General features: G+C 45.9%; 1 protein-coding gene across 2 annotated transcripts in view; it reads left to right on the top strand.

The window, feature by feature from the left end:
- The first annotated feature begins 391 nt into the window (after positions 1–391).
- Positions 392–6,000, top strand: part of GPRC5B (G protein-coupled receptor class C group 5 member B) — a 174,563-nt gene continuing 168,954 nt past the window's right edge. Inside the window, exon 1 of one of the 2 annotated variants that reach the window (XM_069210257.1) lies at positions 392–719. The gene's annotated coding sequence lies outside the window, so the exon portion shown is untranslated. The remainder of the gene's footprint in view (positions 720–6,000) is intronic. The other variant, XM_069210258.1, reaches the window with a different exon arrangement.

The raw sequence follows: 6,000 nt of genomic DNA, 5'->3' as shown, positions 1-6,000 counted from the left end.
GTTCTTTAAAGCTCACGTTTAAAACAAAACGTCGAATCAGGAAAAGGCTAAAATAGTGCATGGAAGACAATTTTATTTAACAGAATGTTTTGTGTTAGAGAAGTATTTCAAATGTAACTCAAACATGTGCTAACTCATTTGTGGATATCAGCTATCATCGTGTACTCCCAGTAGCCTCACGTAAGCACACACGCTCTGAAAATATGTTTCAAGTGTTTAATGTACATTCTCCCTCGTAGACTAACACAAGCACTCAATCTTTAAAATGGCGGCTTCCTTGTGGTCCTCCCAACATCAGACTTCCTAGGCTAGGCCGGAGTTGTGGAAGCAGGGAGGAGCGGGAAGATAAAACGTAATGGGTGGGCGTGACATCGAAAGGAGGGGGCGGGGCTCAGGGCTGCCGCGCTGCAGAGCGCTGATTGAACCCAGAGTCCCAGTTATTCCTAGCCCCGGGAGCCTGCAGCGGTACGGTGGGCACAGCGGAGCCACTGCAGCAGGAGAGGGAAGGACCAGCGCTTAGTACCCAGAAAAAACACCGTTGGAAAGAACCATCGTTACAGGGATCTAAGACCCCCCCTTTATTCTCCCAAGGGGGCTCCGGTCGCGGAATCTGCTGGACACAGTCGGGTGGTCAGAAGACACCTAGCCCCTCCCGCAGAAATGTGACCGTGACCTCTGTGGACATAGCAAGCAGCCCTGCAGGCTCTCTCCGACGCACTGTAAGTGTCCCTTGTCAGTGTGCCTCTCCACCCCCTTCCCCCCCCCCCCCACCGTCCCCCCCAACAAATGCTCAGCAGAGGGGTGACTGAGTGAGATGCCATGATCTACCCATGTTCTGCTGCACCGCTCTAAGATGAGGGATGTTGTTTCTCATATATGTTCATATTCACATTGCCCACGCCCCCCATGGAGTTCAAGAGATCTATCCTATGGCACTGTCAACCTAGGCAACCGACTACACTATTGCAGACTACAACACACCTTGAGTGCATACAAACGGCAGAACGAACAATGCCATACTTAATCTATAACTTTATGACCATCTGGGGTATATAATCATTATTATTATATAGTATACATAGACAACAGTGGGGGACAGGCAGTACGCAAGGAAAACATCATGCGCAGAGCCGTGGGCTTTGTTACATTGCATAAGACAGTATATTCAACATTATAGAACTATTTCCAATGGGTGCACGTTTTTATTGACATCCAACACGCGTGTATAGCCATTGCAGCTATTGGATCAAAGATAAATGCAAACACAGCATAATGCCTCAATCACTAAGCGATGTTACACAACACTCGTCAGAACACTGCGTACGCTTCAGCGATATGTATTATCAAACAAGACATAAAAAAATCGAAGCATGACATCAATAGCATTCATCATGCAACATCCATGAGGCCGTCAGGCAAACTATCTGCAACGTCGTGTAAACACGTAGTGATGTTTTTTGGCGCTTGCATGCATGATTCTCCCAAACAAGTGCGTAGAAATATTGTGCTCTTGTGACACAGATGTGGTAGATTAACGGCTGTATACTAAAATATGAGCGCACAAAGGCATAGAGGTGAATTTGCATACCGCTAGACAATCGCCGCAGATGCATCAATTTAAAATATTACTCCGTCAGCAATACAGATACTGCCATCCATTCTTGCTAGTAGAGCTCGGTTGTGCGTGCTCTCCAATGTATCTAAACCCGTAAGTGCGACCAGCAGGCAGCAGCGTCGATTAGTGCATATGTGTCACGGCATGGACGGGTTGACCACACAATGTCTCGCCTGGTTCTGGTGTGTTCCCAGACACATGTGTGAACTGACTGGTATGACCGTATACGAGACACAACTAGAGGCACACATATGATCGCATCAACCACGGTACCCTCGTCCTCTATATAATGTAAGATTCTGATTTGTGATTGACAACCGTGACGAGTTTGGATTTTTTGAAGCGCAGTGAACTTTGTTTCGATTGCGTTTTGTTGATCTGCAAAAAGCGCGGAAAATAGATTTATTGTTCAGTACTGATTTTATTTCGCCTTGGGCAAAGTCTGTTTGCACACCCTCGCTATTCTGCCAGACTAAGAATGCCTGTGTAAAAAAAAAAAAAGAGAAAAATATGATATTTAGTGATGCCAGTCTGGAAGATCCAATGAGGGGAAGATCTGTTGGGGTGCGCCATGTGGGGACTTCCTTTATTCAGGGGTATATGGGGTACTTTAGCCAAACGGAGTAACCCAACATCGAGTACCAGTTTATTGGAAGAGAATGCGCACTTTTTGTGTGGATGACAGTCGCGCGTTGAAACTAGTTTCCAACAAAATTATTCAGCGTTCCTTTAAATAAAATGAATTGTTTATTTAATGCATAACGTCCCTGCACACATGCATGCCATTTCTCTCAGGACGAATAAAATGACAGCATCACATTCGGGACGCGCGACCCGAGACGTTCGTAATTCCGGTTAGGTTTGGGTTTTAAAAAGTCTGTAATATTTCCCTACATTTTAGGGTCACCGGGAGACTGGATTCCATCTTCAAAAGTTTCCTAAATACGCATCTGCCGCCACTGGACCCTGTGGAAAGCACGTGGTTATTGGTCGACTAAAATTTCCACCAGGGCTTTCCCTCATTAAAGCTTCAGTGGAGGGGGCGCTGAAGCCCCTCATGCAGCTTCTATGAAGGGAGGTGGATGGTGGGTCGCTGTCTTCGTCGCACCTCCCCGCATCCACTGTGCTGATGTCTGACAGAGGCCCCGCGAGCGCCCCCTCCCCACAGCCTGGTCAGACCTCATTACAGAGACCGATGAGCGCATTTGATTCCCTCAGTGGAAGGGACGGCATCCCTGCAGACTATTTAAGCATAGAAGAGTCTGCTTAGCTCTTAAAATGCATGGATTTTTACAACCCAGACAGCCCCGTCTCTCTTTCCCACACTGACATCTGCATTTGTTTAGTGAGTGGGTTTGTGCTTTGTCCATAAACCCCGGGCCCGGAATTCTACCCCTTGGGCACCGTTTCCCTGGGGTGCACTTACATTAACATAATCATGCATGTACGTTTCCCAGCCCTGCCCACAGGCTACCGCTATTGTTTGGAAGTCGGGTATATTGTAGACTTTGAAACCTAACATGGGGTGGCGAAATGTAAAGCATTCTAGATAGAGACGGAGCGGCCCTCCCACGGAGGAAACCCAAGCCAACGTGTGTTTATTAGTGAGAACGTGGTCGGCTTCGTCCCTCCCTTAAATGTATTGTCGCTTATACTGGACTGGATTTCAAAATAAATACACGAAATGTGGCTAAATGCGCCAGGATGATAATCTGGTGCTGGCAGCAGATTTTCTGAATGAAAAATAACCCCCCCCCAACCTGCGTAATTGGGACGTGAGCTTCGGGACCTACCAAAAATACATCATCATTTGTTTCCTTATGGAAACTTTCGCCAAAGCATTTAGTGTTTGTTAACTAAACAAGACAGGGCACGTGTATATTTTTGGCTATGGAAATGAAAATACTAAATATTTGTGCTTTTTTTAAATTATTGGTTAGCTGTGGGAAGAGCGGCGTGTATGTTGAAATAGTGTGCGCTTACAACCACAAACACAAGCCAGCATTTACGCCCATGATCCGTGTTGTCCGATGCACTATACCTCGGCCACTTTCATTGGTGGCGGACACCTGAAATGTATCCTGCTAGGTCACAGCCTCCCCGGTGCAGACTACCGCAGTCAGTTTGCTGGAGTGTTTCACCTGCAGGAAGTGGGGGGTGTTAGAAGGGCACAGAAGCACCCCGAGAGCTTTCACAGCATCCCGTCCCCTGGTGGGAGCTTGAGGGCAGGCCGTGCGCAGTTTTCCTGCCCGGAAGTTCAATTTTGCTGCGTTGAATGGAGACAATCTGCCCCGTCTGTTCCCTGTAAAATGAGTGTATATGTTAACCCCCATGCCTGACACTGCATAATATCGTGCATTTATATATCGCACCATGGCGCAGGAATGCCGTTTCAAAGCGCGGTGAATACCTTGTCTTTCTTTTACATCAGTTAATAGCACTGGAATTTCCCAGCTCGGAATGATTGAAACTCGTGACTTGTCATTCGCCACAACTTTCAGTGGCGAGTGTTGTATAACAGAGCAATCGTTGTGTCGAACAGATAAATCACACTGCGAGGCCATACTGATTTAATCAGCGCGCGACACAGATCTTGGTACATCATGACTTAACATATACAGCAATGCTATTTATGGTGTGTATTGTGTTTACTGTGTGTACCATACATTTGAATTATATTGTAACATTCACTTATTCAAGGGACGCTTCAGATGTCAACAGTAATTATATAGGCGTGATTGTGAAATTAAAAAACATACGAATGTTTGATTTTTGGTGTTTAAGTGAAGGCATTGTGTGTTCTCACTCTTGTATATGGACCAGCGTAAATTTATAAGCCAAGAATGTCACCTCTCCTCCTTTCAAAGTAGTCATGACATTTTAAGAAATTAGAAGGCTGCTCTTAAAAAGCGTCAGAAAAGATTATTTGGAGTTGAAAACAGCTTAACAGGCTCTGTATGTTGAACAGAATGTGTCTGTTATTCCATTTATGTGGGATCAGGAGTGATCAGCAAATCTGAATCGTGTGGTAGAAGGTTGTCATAAAAATACAGCACCCACGTGCACAAGAGAACGTGTAGGACGTGTTAGAATTGTTGACATACTGCCCTTTGTACAGGCCATATGGCGATGGTGAGAAAACATAACTCTCAGTTATATACTAATGGTGGACACCTACATTGTCCCTAAGGAAAGCTGCGTGACCTGGTGGTCTGTATCTGCTGTCATGGGGAAGGAAGGGCTGAGGTCAGGAACCTTTTCTTCTAGACAACAGGCACGTGGGCTCTCTGGGAGGCTTGGCTTGGCGAATGGAAACCGTTGGTCAGTGCAGAGTGGATGGTTTTGCCCTGATGGCAGCCAAGTGGCAGGGTCTGGATTGTCTAGGACTGCGTTGATAAAAAACAGCGAGTTTCATTGGATGGTGTTTGTGGTATTAGATCTTTTAGAGTTGCGAAAATAAAATGGCTTAAAACCAGACATGGGTCAGTTTGAACATATCGAAACCTACTGACTGGAGTACCTGTAAAGGTTAAAAAAATAATTTTAGCACAAACAAGCAAACCAGGAAGCAAAGGATTTATCCAGGTAACCAAGCTCAAAAGATGACAAACAAAATACTGGTAGAAAGCAAACATGTTTCTGAAATGGATGTGTCACCAAGTTCTCAGTTTGTGATGTTGTAAAAAGATAGCCAGTCCCATCCACTGGAAGCCCACCCTAATTAGAACTATGTCTGTCAGGAATCAGGGCACTTCTCATGCAGTAACTTTAGAGGGGGGGGGGGCGGAGGAGAAGATTCTCAGTCCCAGTGGATTGCCCCAGAGGCACTTGATATTCTGTTTTTGCGTTGTCCTGATTGCATGCTGGAGAGAGACTAGTTCCTGTTTGGAGAATGACAAGAGGAGGCAGAAGCTCTTGCAAGAGGAAATTGGTGATGGCTGGTGGCCGGTGATTGTCATGCTGACAACCATTCCACTGTCGGGCAGTTCGAGACTCCGCCACTCCTCTCTCATACCCTAAAAGTTTCAGGAATCCCTCGAGCTAGCTGTTCACGAATGACCTGAAGAGGTGAGTACCTGATGGCCTGCAAGCTTGGGTTGGAGATAATAGCATTGCTGCATTCGGAACTGCATAACAGAAGCACCTTTTTGTAAGTGACTGTTGGAAGCATTATATTTATATATATATATATTCACATTCATCCTGGTATTGGTGAGACAGAAGCACTGCTCCTCCATGGTATATCAATAGAGGCCCTGGCCTCCACTCTAGAAAGAAGACTGTAGGACCTAGTCTCATGAGCACAAGATGGCAGAGCCCTTCTGGATTAGCACCTTGCGTGGTAAATGCATGTAGCTTTAACCCCTGGTAAGGAGCTAGCCTAA

Source organism: Pleurodeles waltl, chromosome 10, assembly GCF_031143425.1.
Source record: "Pleurodeles waltl isolate 20211129_DDA chromosome 10, aPleWal1.hap1.20221129, whole genome shotgun sequence".
Classification (NCBI taxonomy): Eukaryota; Metazoa; Chordata; class Amphibia; order Caudata; family Salamandridae; genus Pleurodeles; species Pleurodeles waltl.
The sequence above is the reverse complement of the archived record's forward strand: the minus strand, read 5'-3'. Positions and strand labels throughout refer to the sequence as shown.